General features: G+C 32.5%; 1 protein-coding gene across 4 annotated transcripts in view; it reads right to left on the bottom strand.

Annotated features, from left to right (window-relative positions):
• Positions 1-19,884, bottom strand: part of PDGFC (platelet derived growth factor C) — a 211,685-nt gene that overhangs the window by 90,714 nt on the left and 101,087 nt on the right. Inside the window, exon 2 of one of the 4 annotated variants that reach the window (XM_069493004.1) lies at positions 8,801-8,861. The exons of the other annotated variants lie outside the window; for them this stretch is intronic. The gene's annotated coding sequence lies outside the window, so the exon portion shown is untranslated. The remainder of the gene's footprint in view (positions 1-8,800; positions 8,862-19,884) is intronic. 4 annotated transcript variants of the gene reach the window in all.

Below are 19,884 nucleotides of genomic sequence, written 5' to 3' on the forward strand. Positions count from 1 at the left end.
TCACCCTTGTACAATCTCTCCCTTGAGTGTATGGAACCTGATGGGATATAACTCCAGTGATTAGGTTAGTTCACTTTGAGTTAACCAAAAGGCAAATTATTTGCATGGGCCTAACTTAATTAAAGGAGCCCATAAAAAAAACTGAATCCTTCTTAAATTTGAGAAATTCAAAGTGTGAGAGGCATTTAACAGGAGGGAGGGTCTTTGTTGCTGGCTTTGAAAGGGGAGGAGGCTATGTGCCAATGAATGTAGGGAGCTTCTAGAAGCTAAGAGCAGTCTATGGCTGACAGCCAGCAAGGAAATGGGGACCTCAGTTCTAAAACACCAAGGAACCTGAATGAGCCTGCGAGAAGATTCTTCTCCACAGGCTCCAGAAAGAAATCTAGCCTAGTTGATATCTTGAGTTTAGCCCAACAAGACTGAGCAAGAAGCTAGTCACAGTGTCTGGACTTCTGATCTACAGAGCTGAGAGTTAATAAAAGGTGTTTAAAGCTGCTAAATTTGTGGCAATTTCTTACATATTATTAGAAAACTAATACACCTTCTATTGTGCACAAAGTTGTTTGGATTATAGGTATTTCTTTTTGCCCCTCAATCTTGAGCACTAATTACATCAACTTTTCATTTAGTATTTATGTCAGTCACATATTAGTTAGAATACTACTAAGGTTAAAGAACAATCTGTTTTATCTTAAACTACCCAAAATAATTTGAACAAGTTTTACTTATGATTTTTAAGTTAAATAATTCAATGCCTCCATTCTTCTCAGTGCCTTAACTTTTCCTCAGTAGTAAGCTTTCTATACAGAAACATGTCCCTCTGGATACTAGTATTTGACACTGCTGTTGGCTGTTATAATACATAAATGAAATAATCACTACTTTTCCTATTCACAGAATGTGGTACCAGCAGAGCTCCTAAGAATACAGAAGGATCTATCAAGTTAGATGAATTCATCCTATAGACAAATTTTATTAAGAAAATAATGATCACTAACTATAAAAATTAAATTCATATACTGTTTTCAAATATTTCTTCTAAAAATGAGTATCTTCTTACTCTCTAAATTTTCTTTCAATAATCTACATATTTCAGAGGTATTTATAGTAATAGTTTATATCAACAGTCTTTCTCATTTTGGCAATAAATATTTTTAGTGAATTAATTTTTCCAATCAGATTTATTAAAATGTAATATTTACCCCGGTCTGTCTCAAAACAAATGTTTTATATTCAAGGTACAGAGTCTTTACAAATATAGCAGCATTTACTCTTTCATATATAATCTAGAAAACCATATGGCTATTAAAAGATCTGAATTCTATTTTTACATCTTCAGTCAAAAAAGCACATGGCTAAAATATATATACTTAACTTTGTGTTTATGTCTTTTTTTTCTTTATAATTCACAATTCCAATAGACTATAATTAAACATAATTTAAAGACTGAAAATCTGGGCCTTATTTGTGGTAAAAAAAATTGCAAATTTTCTTTTAAGTTAAATTGCTGCTCCCCAAAAATTTATCTCGAAATACAATGAGGTTTGCCACCAAACATATATGATTTGCACATGACTTTCAAAGTTTTATGTAAATCTCAAGCAACTAGGCCTATAATCAAAAAGAAAAAAAAAAAAAGCAACAAACATTAAGTTCTACCAAATTAAGACTCTGTATTTATGGTTCTGTTGTTTTAACAGTCATTTTGTAAAACATATAAATTTACCAGTATTTTAGGGATGAGACAAGTACACATTCGTGGCTATTTTATTGAGCATTTGTTTTTTCTGTATCCAAACGACAGTATACTCAAAGTACCAATGAAATAAAACAAATGTTTGTAGTCAAGTCACTAAAATATTTATCTCATTGTCCTTGCCATGTATGCTGAAACAAGAACAAATCTTGTACATCTTACACAATGAGTTTAGCATGAAAAATGAAAATACATGTAAACACTAAATGTTTAAAATTATAATTATCACAAATTCATATTACCCTGCCCAACCCCTCTTAAGGTAGAGAAGTATTGAAAACTAAAATGAAGCAAAAGTAGAAAAAAAAAGGAAAAGAAGAGAGATTAATAATGTAAGTACTGTAATATTGTTGACTACGTATGTATACATAGTTCAATTATATAGACTCACTATATATCTGTATTTAATCAGTTTAGCATAAAAATCAAAGCAATTCCATAAGGTTACCATGCATTACATACTTTTTGGTGCTTTCAAAGAAATACTTACTATGAATGAAAGAAGGTAATAGTAGTAAGAGAATCATAAAAAGTAACTCAAATTATAATACTTCAAAATGCTATATTACTAATAAAGATAAAAAGGAATTTCTGGATAATATGTAACTCATGAAGAAAGATAAATCATCCATTTCCTTCTCCACACTAATGTTTTAAGTTGACTTTAGCATAAAAGAAATACAGAAATGAGAATTAGGTAAAGAGAAATAGGTCCGATCTTGATTTAGTTTGGGAGTTCTGAATTCTCTCTCTCGTTTCACGCAGACCAGACTGTATCTATATGTCACCAGTAAACTGACAGGCTTCACATGTCCTGTGAGATTTTTGATGTATTTATTTACAAATGTGTTATTTTCTAACTATGTAAGAAAGCATTTCTTTACAAGTGAGTTGAATCTATTTGTCATCCTTACTGCATAAATACACATATTCATTGGTCTTATTTGTGCTTGATGCTCTGTTTTCCAACCTGCGAAAACCTTTATTCTAATCTCGCCAGTTTGTTAATACAGCTGTTTCTGCTTCTGCTTTCACTCTCATTAACTCTCAATTAATGAATTTGGCTTTTATCAATTGTTAGTTAAAATCACATGACACATATGTACAGTTTCACTGCCTCTATGAACTGGTATCTTTTTGCCTAGAAAATCTAGAGTAATTTCATCCTAATCTTATTTGATTCTGTAGAGAGAAGATATATTTAAGGTCCACAGGACAAATACCTCTCTATTAATTCCAAACTATATAGAATTACTCCATTTGCATGCCTAATATTTTAAATTTGGCTATTAATACAAGTATGATAATGTACTAGACACAAAACCAAAACTCTAGCTTTTGTTTTATCATCAGTTCAATTTACAATGCCCCAAAACAACAGCAAAATTAACAATCAAGGCTAATGTCTACCTCAAACTATTTATAGATTATGAGAATAAATGTTCACTAAGGAAAAATAAAGGAAGGGATTGCTAAATTCAGTAAACCACAAAACCAACTATAATTATTTAAAATATGCCCAATTGCGATTCTTGAACTTAACCCAGAAGATAATTAACCATTTTATTCCCCAAGGGAAGGAATAGCCAAAAATTATATATTGAGAACCTATTATGTTTCAGGCACTGTTCCAGGTGCTTGGGAGGTCAGAAACAAAACAAAGCCCTCTCCTCTTAATGTGACAATTTCTAGAATTGTAATTTAGTATCTTTCCTATATACCAGGTATACTAGTAAAATAACCACTTTCAGATGTTACCTCTTTTAGAATGCAACAATCGGTTCCTGTTATACATTCCTGTAGGATTGCATATTTTAGTAATAATGTATGGGTTCACTCTTTTTTTCTTTTCTACTACACTATGATTCCTAGAAGGTAAAATTGTTATTACTGATGTCCATAGCCTGTATCTAGCTCTGTGCCTGGCACCTGGCACCACCTAACACATATTGATACTACAAAGAAACTTGATACTTTATCCCAGAACATGGTGGAAAACAGTTTTACATATTACTTTCATATTTCAGCCTTCACTCCTAAGTTTCAAGAAACTGTACATGATAAGGATAATAAGATTTTACAACTTATAACACCCCATATAAGGTCCCTAAATTCACATTTGATATCTTAGAGAGTCCATCTATCATCACCTACATATATACTTCAACTGAAACTGATAGTGCTTACAGTATTCATTATTGAGATTTACCTTTTTCTTAATATGCCTACTTATTTAAAAAATAAAACATGTTCTATAATTTTAGCACACTTTGAGAATACCTCAATATAGTCATGATTTATCTAAACTGTGAAATATGATTCAATTAATAATAAAATCTGTTATTTTCAGCAAGCCACCTGATATCTGTTTAATTTTTATAAATCACAGGTTGTTTTATTTTTATTTATTTATTTATTTTTAAATAGTCATGGTTAATTTATTGCTGAGAATTTTCCGATGTGAAAGGTCTAATGAAAGTTCATAACAAGAATAATGCAACTGACATGCAAACTTGGTGGCATGAAAAACAAGACAAAATCGTTCCACAAAACTGAAGTAGAATGTCATTAAGGACCACAATTACCCATTTTCAAAGAAGTCAGTAAGTGTTACATCTTAATTTATAAAATTAGATGAACATACTTTTTACAGAGGAAATAATCTTGATATATAACATAATAATTCTGAGACATAATACAAGGTTGTTTTAAAGTTCAAATGGAATAATATTTGTGTAAAATAAAATAGACATCAGTAAATAAGTGAAAGAAAAACATTTTCCATCATCTTCTGTTTAATTCAAATAGAGAAAATTTACTAGCAAGTATCAAGTTTCTCTATGTCATCAAATGGGAGACATTATGTAAGACAATACACAGGGGGTCATAGTATAGGGATTCTGATTTCACAAAGATCAAATTGATTAAAGTATGAAGCAGTGATTTTTAGGCAGTAATTTCAAATTTCTGATTTCCTTGTACAGGTTGATTAAAAAGGGAGGAAAAGGAGTAACTTTGTAGAAATTTTACCATTTCTTTGACTTCACACTATTTCTTAAAAAAGTCTGAAATTCTCATCAGTCTAAAAAGAAGTACAAGATTCTGGCCATTAGCCTCTTCTCTGTCTATGGGCAATGGTAAGAAATGGAGCCTGTAATCAAGAAAGTCCCTTGGATAACCTCCACATGCAATGGGGGAAAGTTAACATAGTGAGCACCTATCTGCTCAGCCTCGCCCATCACCACTATGTAGCAGCCACTGGATAAGCTATGCACTGACCCAACCCAGAAGTAAGCCTGGGAAATTAGTAAGAGCCAATTTCCCTCAGTGCATGGATTACTCTAATGGGCCAATCAGAATAAATACAATGGCTTTTTTTCAATAGTTGGGAAAAAGACAATTTTGGATATGGATATGAGATCCAGAAATACTGTAGTCCTTTAGCTATCATAATGGAACCCAGTCTAATGAAAAAGTCAATGCACAAATGTGGGCAGATACACGGTAGTATAGAAAAACGGAGCTAGATCCCAGTTCCAATCACATTCACCTCAACTCTGGGCTTCTCAATTAAGTGAATCATTTTTACTGTTTAAGCCAACTAGAGTTAGAAAATTTTATACTTGCAGCTAAAACCATTATATAGTGAACATATGTTTGGGTTTACCTAAGATGGCCTTGGTTTCAGTCTGTTATCCTGGTGTGATTATTATTATTAGTGCCACCTCCTTGGCCTTTGAAAACACCCAATTTGCATCACAAAAGACTCAGCAAGGAGGCTCTATAACATTCTTCCAGTACTGTGGAATGTGATATGGAAGTGGCAAAGATTTGACATCATAGTATTTTAGCCTTAAGGTAACGGTAAAAACAATCTATTTTAATTTTACACAATGGGATATAACTTTTGAAAATGAAGGCCCAATTATGGAAGACAAACTAGCCATATTCTTCTTACCTAATATGGCACAGGATAAATAGCCAAGTATGTAAACATAGAATCTCCTCAAAGCCTTTATCACACACCAATTGGTAATGAATACAATTGCATGCACACACAATTACACACTCCACTATAGTGAAACATGTTTAGGCAATGCTATTATTTTTTATTCTGTTAAGTTGTACCTTAGTTTAGACACCACAAAGTCAAAACCAGAATGTAGAAGAGAGAAAAATTTGGAGGAAATCACATTACAAAAGAAAAATTCACCTTAAAGATTCACGATTGACTTTTTTCAATGTATAATCAACTCTCTTACTGAATTAAAACCATTATTCAATGTAGAAAGGTTACACAAAATATTAGGAGTTCTAAAATGTTTTAAGCAGCAAAATAACGTTTATGCCAAATTATATTGTTATAGCAAAAACTGGCTGTGACTAAGCACAAAATGCACATTATATACTCTTGAAACAAACAAAATTTAAGAGAAAATATTTTCAATAAAGAACTTCATTTGTTTAGAGACTCAGCATCTATCAATTTCTATCTGCATTGGACATATAATTTACAACATTCAGATTAAAATTTGCTAGCATTTAAAATACAGAAGATAGTTACTGATTACTTTGTGAGCCTAAGATACCTAGATAAAATACCAACATTTTGACAGTAAAATGCTTAAAATTTATCAATGAAAATAACAGTGAAAAGGAAAGCAATACAAATTTACTCTTTCATAGAAAAAAATGCAAATAAGTCCATCAGTTTATGCCTTTGATAAATATGTAAAAGATGCTTAAGAATTCTCTTTTAAGTTAAGCTCTGAATCAGGCAAATAAATGAATTCTAAGAAACAATAAAATAGAAATATATTTATTTCAGTCTTAATATATTCTGCTTAATATATTAATGCTGAAAAGTGAGACTTTACTGTTTCCTGATATATTTAGCATTTTATGTTCAAAGGCGAATGAATGCATACAATGCATATGCAATGATCCTATGACTCTCTTATGAATGTTGTCCAAAGACAAAAATAACAAATTCAGTCACTTCTATACAAATCATTTCCTCTTATCTGTTTTATGTTATTAAATTATGTCAATAAATGATGAAGTGTTTGCATTCCCATAAGCAATACTTGAGATTGATAAGTTACATTTGTAGCAAGATCTTTGGTTTCAGCAGTAATTTTCCATAACTATATCAGGAATAAATAAAGAGCAATTATCCTGGAACATGACTGCCTCTCATAGGCTGAATTTAAACTAATATGCTCATGAATGCCCTAACCATTCTGCCCTGCTGAAAAACATTACCTCCTTACCCCACACTCTACCCTTAACAATTCTTGTCAATCTAAAAGTGATATGAAAATATGAAAAATATAAATGTTAGGTGTTTAAAGAAATAGAAACCCTAATTTAATAATAGAACTCATAGTTTTATGGGAGATAGGTTACTTAAATTTTCTCAAAGCAATGACATTTTTAATAGCAATGAGAATGCCCAATTGTGCCAAGTGTTTCCATCTGAGCTTACATTATTTTTATCATCTAGCTGGTCTATAATAAAAAAGTGAATAAGAATAACCATGAAGATTTTAGGTATCCTCCATTCTAGAAATCGCTTGAATGTAGCTTTAGGACAATAGTCTTAAAATCAATCCAAAGATCAAAGGACAATGGGGCTCAAAAGAGGAGCTGAAAGAGAGGATGCAATAGATTCAAGAAGATCTATATTTTCATTCAAAATACGGACTGAGTTGACTTTATGACGTCCCTCAGAAGTTCCCTTTGTAAGATGAGACTACTCACTTATACCCTGTTATCACTAGTTCCTTCAGTATTCAAAAATAACTACTTCCTTGTCTTCTGATTTCAGGACAAACTTTGAGGATATATTTGTCAGCCTGGACATTGTCAGATGCCACAGGAAGATCTGAAAATCCCTTTTTATGGCATTCGTACTGTTTATATGAGTGTAATCCCCCAGCCGGCAGACGGACCAGCTGCATTCATGACCTCCCAGCAAGTGAACAGACCTGTCTGAACACAGTATTTCTCCTTCAAAATTCTTGCCCATGAAACCTAATTTTGAAGTTGAAAACTCTTCACTTGTGTTCCTTATAAATCCATCTATTCCTCTTCTAAAAGAAATGTAACATTGTCCAAAGAAATGAAACAAAGATAAGGACAAATGGTGGAGGAGGAGAAAACTAACTGGAAATAAAGTACAAATTATACTTAATTTAATTGCAGCAACTGTAATAATACTAATTATCTTGACAAAGATCTATTATTTCTATTCTCATGTTGAGATAGTGTTTTTTTAAAGAAAGATCTGCATAGCATAAGACTTAAGAACCACCATAGGCATCATGTAAAATACCTGATTTAAACTTCCTGAGATATATTATCACACAAACCACCAGGGTATTTATTTTACAGCAGTTATCACACTACAAAGTTTAATCACCATGTTATAATTTTGTTAAAAGTAAACCAATACAGTTTCAAGATTTGCGATGTGAAAACTAAATACCAAATTAAAACATAGCTGATACGTACTATGACTTTTACTCATGAATTAACAAGAAATTTTAATTCAGCACTTGGCCAAACTAAAATATTTATAAATGAAGGATGAAAAACAGAATCTAAGAAACACCGGAATAATAAATGACACCTTGAGAAACATATTTCTACTCTCTCTAAATCATAATAGTCAAAATAATTTGCGGGGCAAAATTACCTTAAATATGTAGAGAATATACAGAAATAAGAACACAGACATTTCAGTAAGCACGCTGCAGTTTAAAGGTTATAAAGAATATAAAAACAGCACGAGAGCATTGGAATGACTGGATAGAAATTTAGAAGTGCAAAGACACAAAAGACTCCCTTTATGAAAGGAAGGCATTCAAGTCCAAACGTGCTCAAGTCGAAGAATCAGATAAGAGTATTATGCCATGTAAACAGATTCTCTCACTTTAAGATGGTTCATTATATCAACCTTAATTGTGTGACAGTACAATAGACTGTATGATAAGAAAAGTTTAAAAATTCAGAGTAAATAAAAATATATGTTTTGCTTACCTTTTAAATGTTCTTTCTCCTCTTTTCTATGCCAGTCCAGATGCTTGGGTATAGTTCCTCCCTGCCAGTAGATGGAGATAGTAAAATTGAGTCTTTTGGTGACCTCAAATCCTAATCTAGGTGGTTCAGAATCTTCAATTTCAGATTTTGGGAGTAGAAAAAAATTTGAGTGATTGAAAAGACACATCAAGCTTGTAAAAATGATTATCTGAGTTGGTCAAATGAACTTTTATTCATGGTCATTTGCACTAATCTTTAAGGGAGAGGGTCTTGGCTGGCATAGAAAAAAATAAAAGAAAGAGCATTATTTGGTAGGCTACATCCCCTGGACTCTTCATTCATCCCATATCTTGCTCCTTTACTCAACTAATATCTATTGAGTACCTACGCAGAATTGCAGGTGACTGGCCAGATGCTGGCCAGATGTTTTCATATGCATCATCTAGTTAATGCTTTTAATAACCCTGCAAGGTAGCAATTATTATCCCTCAACATCTTGTCCCAGAAACTACATTTTTAAAAGTTCCATATGGTAAGCTGACTCCTGCTTGCCAAGTTTCTGTAGTCTTCCTGACGGTCAGTTAAACACTTTTCAGATTTAGGCTGAATTACTTTCTTCTTCCTAATGATAAAGGGACCTTGAAGTTGAAAAGTCATTTGCTAGTGGTAAAAATCAGTTGCCTTTTCTTTTGTTCCAAATTAATACAAGTCCTCCAACAGTTTTCCAGAAAGTAATTCAAAAAGCTAAGGTGCAGTCATCTTACAGAGATTAAATGGATCACCTAAAATAAAATAGGATTCAGGAACAGAGCCACATGAAAGTGTTTTTGTTTGAGAATTTCACACGTAAGATCAAATTCATAGGGGAAAGCATTAAAGTCTGTAAGCGCTGATAAGGACTTACAGACATAACAAAATTATTATCATTTTCAAAAGCTGATAGGATATGTATCTACCTCCTAAAGATAATAAAGAAGCAAACAGTCAAAACTAAATTGAACATTATGAAATTATACAATAGTTGGTTCCATTTTTTCAAACAGTTTAGAAAACCCACTGAATTTTTAATTAAATGGAATATATTCATTATCCTTAACACAAGCAAAGAAAAGGTTTCAATATTCCTTGTAGTCAAGGTCTGTGACTTGATAGCAACATAATGCACTTTGAAAAAAGGAGCATTATACAACTAATCAAATAAGAGTAACACCAAATTATTCAAGAATGACATGATTAAAATAAAACTACTCTCACCTTAATCACTTTGCCCAATGAATACACAAATATTTATATGTCTTTTTATAGTTCTTATGATATTCAGATTACAAAATATTTTCTTATACATGAGTTTTTTTCCAGCTATCACAACAACCTTAAAAGCTCAATGTATCATGCATACTTCATTGCTGCGAAAACAGTTGTCACAATAAAAAAGGGTGACCATACAATTTCCTGTCTAAACCAATACATTTTTAGGAATGAAAAGAAGGGTGATATTATTAATTGTGTAAAGGCAATAGACATAAATTGTCACCATCCCCAGAAAACTTGGACACATGGTTAACCCCTAATGACAGGTGCCAGCATTAACCTTCAATACAGATCTTTTGAATTTAAATATTATTCTCTTTCCAATATAACACACTACTCCAAGACATCTTTCAACCTGGACATCTGTGTGGTTAATTCATAAGTGTGTGTTTAACTATTTGAATCCTTGTCCAACTTAGCCCACTGAGTATAAGGTTTTGTTTTCATAAACTTGGTAATATGCATTATATTTACAGTACTTTATTTTAAGAGAGGTTAAAACAACAATAAAACAACAATGATCCTATTAACTTTAATAACTAATAGGATCCTAATAACTGTTTAACTGTTTCTAATAGGCTATTTGTAAGGTGTTTCTAGTACTATCCATTACTTAGGAGACAATTTTACCGATTATTACTGATTTGCTGGATTCTGGCTCCATTCCACTACTTGGATCAACAGAGCTGACATTATTTCTACTGCTGATTACAAACACACTCCCAGAATTTGACACTCTTTAAATGGTAGTAAATTCCATATTAATTTAGAGACCATTGAAAATGTATTTAATGATTGGGGTTAAACATACAACAAAATGAAACTATACTAAAAGTAAAACTTCATATCCCTCACAATGAATGTAAGTCACATATGTATGTATGTAAATATTCGTTTACTTCTCTGTTTAGTTTTTAGAGTATCTGTGTGTAATTTAATGAACAAAGTAAGATAGATCATGAATTTTACCTAGGTTTTTGTTTTGTTTCATTTCCACTGTTTCTTGTTTGTTTGTTTTCACTACTGTATCCCCCAAAGCTTGGCACACTACCTCACAGATAATAGGCACAACTATTTGTTGAGCGGCTGAACTGAGAAAAAAGTCCTTAGCACACTTACAAACATATCTAGAAAGAAAATTCAGTAGATAAAAAAGGATGACATGGGTTGGTTCCTGGACTACCATTGCTTTCCGAAGGTCACTGGCTGAAGAACTGACTGAGATCCCTCACATTGTATGAAAAGACACCAGCAACCAATTGCTACATCGTAAAATCTGTTTCCATGGAATAAACTTATATTAAATTCATGTTTGGAGTGACTTCATCATGATCTTTGAGATCGCTAAAATAAAACTTCCAACAACTTTAAAAATTCGTCAAAAGAGCAACATCTTCATAGAAGAAATTATTTTTTCCTTTCTGAAATCAAAAGTCAAGGATTTGTTTTAACAATAAAATCCCATTCTCTTGGCCAGATTTGTGAAACATATATCCACTATACAATGACAAATTTGAGATTTCCACTCCACAATTCTCTTCCGTACCGCAATTTCAAGATCAGAACTTTTACTAGATAGCCCTGATTTTCTGTGCCAGATATGAGGTACAAAAGGTAATGTTTAGAACCGATTGTAAGTACTCTACTATAGTGGTATGATAAAGTAGCACCATTATGGTGAGGAGCAGGCCAGTGCGATGACCTAGACATAAGAATATGATGATGAAAGAACTTTTTGAGACAAAAATAAACCTTAACGTGATGTGCTAAACAATGTCTATAATCCTCTTCCTTTACAATCGTTCCAATTATAAAATCAGCCTTCAAAATTCCTGAAGTATGTTAAACTTACAAACCAACTGTTTAAAAACAAAAGCTATTTTTGATCCTTTTAACTCAACGGCTTGAGAAAGTTTTGAGAATCAGATGAAAGGTATAGATGCTCAAACCAGAAAATTATATATCTAAATACAGAATCTCATAGTTTTTACACAATAACATACAATTTCACAATATCCACCCGGGCCCCAGGAGACAACTATGAAATTTTATGTATAAAATCAAGGTTAAGAACACTTGCCCCCAAAATAACTTTTCCATTATAAAGCAAAACAAATGATGAGTTTTTCACTTCAAGATCAGAAGCGCTGAGTGGCATTTGAAAAAATACATGCACACACACACAAAGTAGGTTCAGCATGTTTTTTACATAAAAATGGTGACAACATTTCACACACTTCCAATGTAATTCTATAAAAGTATTTGATATACTGTCCAGAAAAATGTATCTCCAATGGGTAATATTTAGAACAATCTAAGAATTCTTTATATTCATTAACTTACGAAAATATTAACTTTTCTGGAGAAAATTTAAAGATTTGTTATCATGAAATGTATACATATTTAAGAGAATATAGCATATAATTCAATTGTACTCCTATGTTTTAATGAAAAGGATTTATTTACTCTAACAGTTTTTAAGTGCAAATGACAACAGCAGTGACACATTGTTGACTACCTACAGTAAGCCAGAAATTGTTAGGTTCCCACATGAGCTATCTTACAGAGACCCCGTGAAGAAGACTTTACCATCACCACTTTTTTCAATGAGAAAACTTCTAATTTGAGTAAGACATCATGAACAGAGAGAACAGAAGAGTAGTAACAATCACGAGCCCCACCAGAGAACATGCTCCAAATTGCAGGCATGGATCCATGACAAAACTGCCTCCTTCTCTGACAACTATAAATGGTACCCTTAGGGTGAGTTGTAGCAGTTCATATACTAATATTTGTAAATGAACAGTAGTTCTCTCCTGAGCCATGTAGGTGGGTCATATAACATAAAATAGATTTAACTTCTGTTTTGAAGTTTTTCTCTGAACTAATAGTGCTTCATTTATAAAACATACTTAAAACATTAGAAGTTTTCGTCTAGTCTTTTTTTTTTTTTTTTTTTTTTTTCCAGCAAATAAAGTCCATTTGGTCAGGCTGAAAAGTAGCAAACGTAAGGATTGCATATGTTGTTACTTTTGGTTCTTAAACAATTTTCGACAGGGTGTGGTGGCTCACGCTTATAATCTTAGCACTTTGGGAGGCTCAGGCGGAAGGATTGCTTGAGGTCAGGAGTTAGAGAGCAGCCTGAGCAAGAACGATACCCAGTCTCCACAAAAAATAGAAAAATTAGCTAGGTGTGGTGGCACTGCCTGTAGTCTCAGCTACTCTGCAGGCTGAGGCAAGAGGATCCCTTGAGCCCAGGAGTTTGAGGTTGTTGTGATCTGCGATGATATCATCACACTCTAGCCCAGGTGACAGGGCAAGATCTTGTCTCAAAAAAAAAAACACCCACAATTTTCATAATACAATTAAAACCTTTCATTAGGCATTCTTTTTTAAATTTATATATATCAAATTTATATGAGTATTTATTTTCAAATATATTTACACATATATCTCACCTCTACATAGTTTCCAATTGTGGGGTATGTGTGTGTCTGTATGTGTGTGTTGAGAAGATTTAAGACCTACCCTCTTGACAAATTTTAAGTGCATTATTTCAAGTAAAATACATTCTTTTATATACTGCCCCCTGTGGTACATTAGATTTCCAGAACTTACTTATTCATCTTGCATAATTGAAACTTTGTACCCTTTAACCAACATCACCAGACTTTCTATTTCATAAAGGAGATTAAAGAAAGTTTTAAAAAGTAACAATACTATATATATGTAAGTATTACACAGGTAATCAAATATTTCACTTAATATTAACTAAAACGTTTTTTTTCTGGACAATTGCATAGTAAGTAGGTTCTCTCCATTAGTCCATTAGTGAGCATAGTACAGTAAATTTATAGTTAAATGGTATACAGTGAGTACGTTTTAATCTTCCTTGAATTCAGGCTACATAATGCTTTGGAATCATCATCACTTCTCCACCTGTTATTGAAGGGTACAAGAGGGATGGAGAAGGCAGTCAATAACTGGGGTCACTTCGTTATTTTTCATGTAAACCCCTCCATAAAAGTATAATAAAACAATGGAATACCGTATAAAAAGTTCAGTATAATAAAAAAAACCTTATAAAGGGGTTAAATTATAATTTCAAAAAATATTTCATATTTGACCTTTTAGTCAAATATGACTAACATAGATATTAAGCTGAAGATATGATTAACATAGATATTAAGCTGAAATTTTTAGTAAATCACCTATGGAAAATGCTCTAGGTGGAGATAGGCTTCAGAGTCGTGTGTAAATGATGCAGGGCACACAACCTGGCACGAGGCTGCTGCCGTCCAGCACCGGACCCTTGTTCCATACCCACCAGTGCTATCTTCTTGAACTGCAGAGTTCTAAGCGACAGCGCTAAGTGACCCATCTTCCTCTTTAACTAAGTGATTTTAAAAGCATATAATGTCTCCACCTTCACAATCTTTAAGATTTATTTTTGCTTCAGGAGAGGGCAGTGATTGGTGATGATCTTGGTGGTGAAAGGGGTGCACACAGAGCTACTGTGTTAACACCACGGCCAAGGCCAAGTGTACTCATCTGTCAATTCCAGAGTATTTGTCTATCAATTCTTCCACACCCTGCTGTTATCTTAAGAAGAACAGCAAGACATTAGAGAAAGATTAGAGCATTGAAAAATAGTCAACATAAACTCATGAGGCCATACTTTAAGAGATTTATCTCTTGCTGTTCACAAACTTGTGATAAAAATAGCTAGTTTTAATATTTTTCTACATTAAGCAGAATTCATAAAACTAAAGCCAAAATACAAAGGAATTGATGGGAGTGTAAAGAATCTATATAAGTGTAAAAGAAAAATGTGAAAGTTAGATTCAAGTAAAGAAGAGCAAATCATTTGATTCACTGACAAAAGTAATGTCATGTTAGGAGATTAAATGAATAAATATTAAAAGGCAGTCATATTATTAATAAATATCAGGAATGTCACATATCTAAAAGTTTTCATGACAATCATACTGGCCACTATAAAGAAATGGAAGCATTTTGGGACTTCAAATGAAGTAATTATCTGACGTAAAACTAATGTTGAGTTGAAACTAAATCTTTTCACAGATCACTTTAAAGTCAAATAAAATTTTAGTGCTGAGAAAATAAATTATTCTGAAAGCAAGTCCTGTGCAAACATTGCTGTTTAAAGATTATCGGTCACCAGCATTGGAAACAGCAAAGGGATAGTCAGTACATCTGGTAGAAGATCAACCTCATTATGTTTTACTATGAACAAAAACACCCAAGGAAAAACAAGAGGATATGTAAAAGCAACTCTCCTAAAATTCAAAGCATAATATTTTCTTAGTATAACTTAAAGAGTAAGCAACACACATTTTCAGAGTCTGATTTTATAACTGTTTTCTGTCAACGAACCACCACTCACCAATGGGAAAATACAACCAGTTCCTAGTTGATATCTTAATTATTTATTGTTTTTGGCTCTACTTTATTATTTTATATGACACTGCTTTCTACTTCCTTTCTTACATGACATACTCTATACAACTGTACCCTTTTATACCTGGAATTGGTTCTTCTCCGAGATTCTATCCTCAGTCTACTTCCTTTAATCACAAATCCTTGGTGATCTCAAGTACTTTTTGGATTTGAATAAATATCTTTCATAAGCATGTGCTCTTTAAATCTGTAGCAATAGTGCAGAACTTGTTTCCAAGTCACAAAATCACGTTCCAAAGTGTCCCCAATTTAACATATCCTATTCCAAACTCATGATCAGTTCCTTTACTACTTTAGTTTCTAATTTGTATTAATGGAATTACCATTTAGCCAGTTAGCCCCCAAAATCTCATCATTTTTCACTTGAACTTCTCTTTATGAAAGTATCTTCAATTTAATATGATTAGGTTTTAAATGAAAACTCATCTAGCACATGGCTCATGCTTAATATCTGTTATTTATTGTTAATCTTAAATATAACTACACAAATATTCAGACTTTGTCTTAACTACTCTGTGATTTTTGTGATCCTCTTATCCATTAAGAGGATACCTAAGAAAACTGAGATCATAGCCAGGAGCCAGTAATAAATTAGGAGAGTTGACTTAACAAAAATAATCCACTTACTTCCCCATTTCATGCCTCTATTTACTTCTTCTTCCCTTCACTTCTTTCTACATACTTATTACCTTTTAACAAGTCTTTTTTTTCTCTTATTTTACCATAGGATTTTCTTTTTCCTCTCCTCCCACCTCTTACCCATGTATCTCACCCAAAGGAATTTCTTTAGAAATAAACATTAAAGTGTTTCAAAACAGACAATATTTCAATGTTATAAAATCACAAGGCTGAACTGAACTTAAGGAAATATTTTTGTCTTAAATCTTGAATGAAAAGATGAGCACATGGCATATTATCATCTTCTACTTTTAAGAAAGTTTCCTTTCAGGTATGCTGTTTCTATGAAATTAACTCTTCTCTATAATCTTGAACAAGGTGTTATCCCTGCCGTATTTAAATCACTTTCATCCCCTTCATCTACAAATAAAATGATATTACAAAGTTGCTTCCACAGGCTCATTAATCTAACCCCATATTTTTAAAAAATAAAATGTAGGGTGAGTGCTTCAAAAGAATGCTCACCCCTAAGCAGTTGATACATAAACACCATGAAGATTAAGAACCCTTTCAACACAAAGCTATTTCCTAAGGGAAACGAAGTGACTTTCTCACCAGTACATGTTCACACAGTTTTCCAAAGTTTAACCAAATTATAATGTAATGTATTTGTATATCATGCCTTACTATAGTTATATGACAAAAAAAAAAAAGCTATTGGAAAATGAATGGAAAGTTTCATTAAAGATGTTGTACAAAGGAAAAGTTAAGGTTAAAAAATAGTAGAAAACAATGAATGCCAAGTGGTTCAAAATACTAAAAGTTAATGTGGAGGGAAAATCCTAGAAGTAAACAAAATGTACACAAGTGGGAGCTTTTTTGTGTATAGAGTATGGTGCAAAAAAAAAATAATGTGGGAAGGGAAAGGCCATAATCCTTAGTATTCCTTCCTATTAACTGCTCCAGTCTGTAGTAGCAGCTGCAACTTCTAAGTAGATGCCAACACACGGGTTTTAATCTGCTTATGATGGGAAGTGCACAAGAAACTCCTTGCAAATATTAGCACTAAAACAGAAATGAATGGCAGAAACTGGAACGAATCTAGGAAATTTATAGATGAACAGGCCTAAAAAGGATCAGATTTAAATTTTTTTTTTTTTTCTGGAAAATACTGCAGACCAAGAAAACAAACAATTCATCACAAGGACGCAGTAAATCTAGCCAAAATATTAATGTGTTATTCTGAGTTTTTGATTTATAAATTTGACTGAAGAAATGGTGCAGGTTTAATCTAAAAGTTCAAATGAAGGAAGAAATTCGCCATGTGTAAATGGGCCATGCTTAAGAGACTTCATCTGTGACTACTCTCAGCTATTTTAAATAATTTTTCCTTTCAATCATTTTTGCTCATTATGTACCTATGTATTTTTTTATATATGGAGTAAATATAGAGTGTGCTTAAAATATTTTAATTGAAATGCAAATTTGCTAAGAGGCACTCAAGAAAAAAATAATTTAATTTAAGAGACTATATTGTTTAGAATATATTACTTAAGGATTTTAGGCTTGAGCATCAATAAAAAATTACTTTATAATATTATACCAGATTAAATTGAGTCTATGGATGATTTATAGGAATGATAGGGCAGACTGTTATAGTTCAGTATTCTTGTAAACAAGCACTAGAATCCAGAATCCCAGTTATGTTTTGATACGGAAAGAAAAAATTATAACCCGAGGATGTATTGGTGTCATGCTTATAATTTTGAACTACCGTCTATTATATTAATATAACTCTGAAGGGTACTTCTCAAATGGCTTTTCTAATAAATCTACACTTTTTTCTTAGTTCCAAATAATTCAATGTCATTTTTTAAAAATGCCATAAACTCTAATTTATCGCTATGGATTAAAAATAATATCTTTGCCCACTCTGATTAAACAACAGTCACTCCCAGCTGCTGTCATTTACTGTGCTTGTCATTTTATATATGATCATATAATATAGTGAAATGCATATGTGCATATGTATACATATACACATACACACATATACACATATACATATATGTACACACATATCAATAAGTCCAGATTTCAAACAATATGGAAAAGATGTGGTTTTCTAAGGAATTAAAGCAATGAGTTTGTGGCACAGAGGAAATGCACATAAGACTAGATCTTCAAATCCAAAATAGTGATTAAGTATTTGTTTTTTTCTAGCACTTACATTAGTAAACATTATTGGTGGTATCGCTTTGATGCACTCTGATTGGAATACCCTATCGACTCAAGGCTTTAAAGGGCCAGCCAGAGTCTGACTCCTTACACAAAACCCCTGAGACCACAGCACACATTGATGTCATTTCATAAGAACAACTGGGGAACACTGTTTAGCCTCGCACAATTTGCAACTTAAGCTTTATAGGTCTTCCCTGTTCTTTAAGATTATCTCCTTAACTAGACTGGAAATTACTTAAGGCCACAAAATATGTCTTATTATATATTTCTTTTCAACATTCCATGTTAATGCTACTGAATACAGAATTCTCAAATGACTTGATCTTTGATAAAAAAATGCTTCTTCACAAACTAAGCATGTAAATACATATCCATTTTAGGATTGCTAGGAAATAAAAAATTCATTTGTACCCTTAGTCTTTTCTTAAAAGTTCTTACATTGAAAAAAAATATGTTTATATAATACTAAACGCATGAGACCATAAAATACACAAAACATTTACTATTTATTACAAACCCCACTCCCAAGACTAATGTTTTTCAACTGCTTTTACTCGTCAACATTAGGAGCTTATTAGGGGCAGGATTAGGAAGAAAGTGGGACAACACTGCCTGTCCCTCACCCCCCAAATTCCTAAAGTGGTGATGACAGTCACTTCCTTCCAGGCCATTTGGTTCAGAATTGTTCTGGACCAGTTTCTGCAGATTTGGTAATTATATCACAGATGTTTCTTAATATAATTTCAGGTAGTACATAAAAAGATGTGCTCTTTATTTTAACAGCTGATAATTTACTTTAACAGATATTAAACATATAAATCATATTTTTTTTCCTGTGGACATCTCCTACAGCTTTCTTCTCAAATCTACTTATTTAGGGAAAAAAACTTCCTCAACGTAAGGAAGGAAAAATATTTAGCAAATAACAGCACAAGTGGATATCATTTGGTAAAAGTTGTGAAAGTGTGTGATGTAATGTCTCAAGTTTTAGGATACTGGCCCCAAAATCTGTGAGTACGGAACCAAGGCTAATGTGTTCACTGTTTTAATCTCAAGGGCCTAGCACAGTCTTTGGACTTATTATACTCTTCATAATATTTGCTGAAAGAAAATAACTGATAGGTCCTGTCACTTAAAAGAAATGAAAAATACCAGCTTTGAGAAAAAGACAGTCATCTATGCAAAGTAATTCAAAAATACCAACATTCCAGTGCTCCAGAAGATTTTCCTCTTACTCACTAAATTGTCTGAAACTATGAAGTCATTCCTGGTCAAAACAACTGAAGGCCCCACCAAGCTCATCCATGAATTACAACTATATAATAAATTGTGACATATGCATATATCATTTGCAGTAACAGTTCCTAGGATCTTATAAAACAGACGACGGTGTGGCATGGCCAAATACTAGACATGAAATACCCTCTATGTTA

This window comes from Eulemur rufifrons, chromosome 18 (assembly GCF_041146395.1).
Source record: "Eulemur rufifrons isolate Redbay chromosome 18, OSU_ERuf_1, whole genome shotgun sequence".
Taxonomy (NCBI): Eukaryota; Metazoa; Chordata; class Mammalia; order Primates; family Lemuridae; genus Eulemur; species Eulemur rufifrons.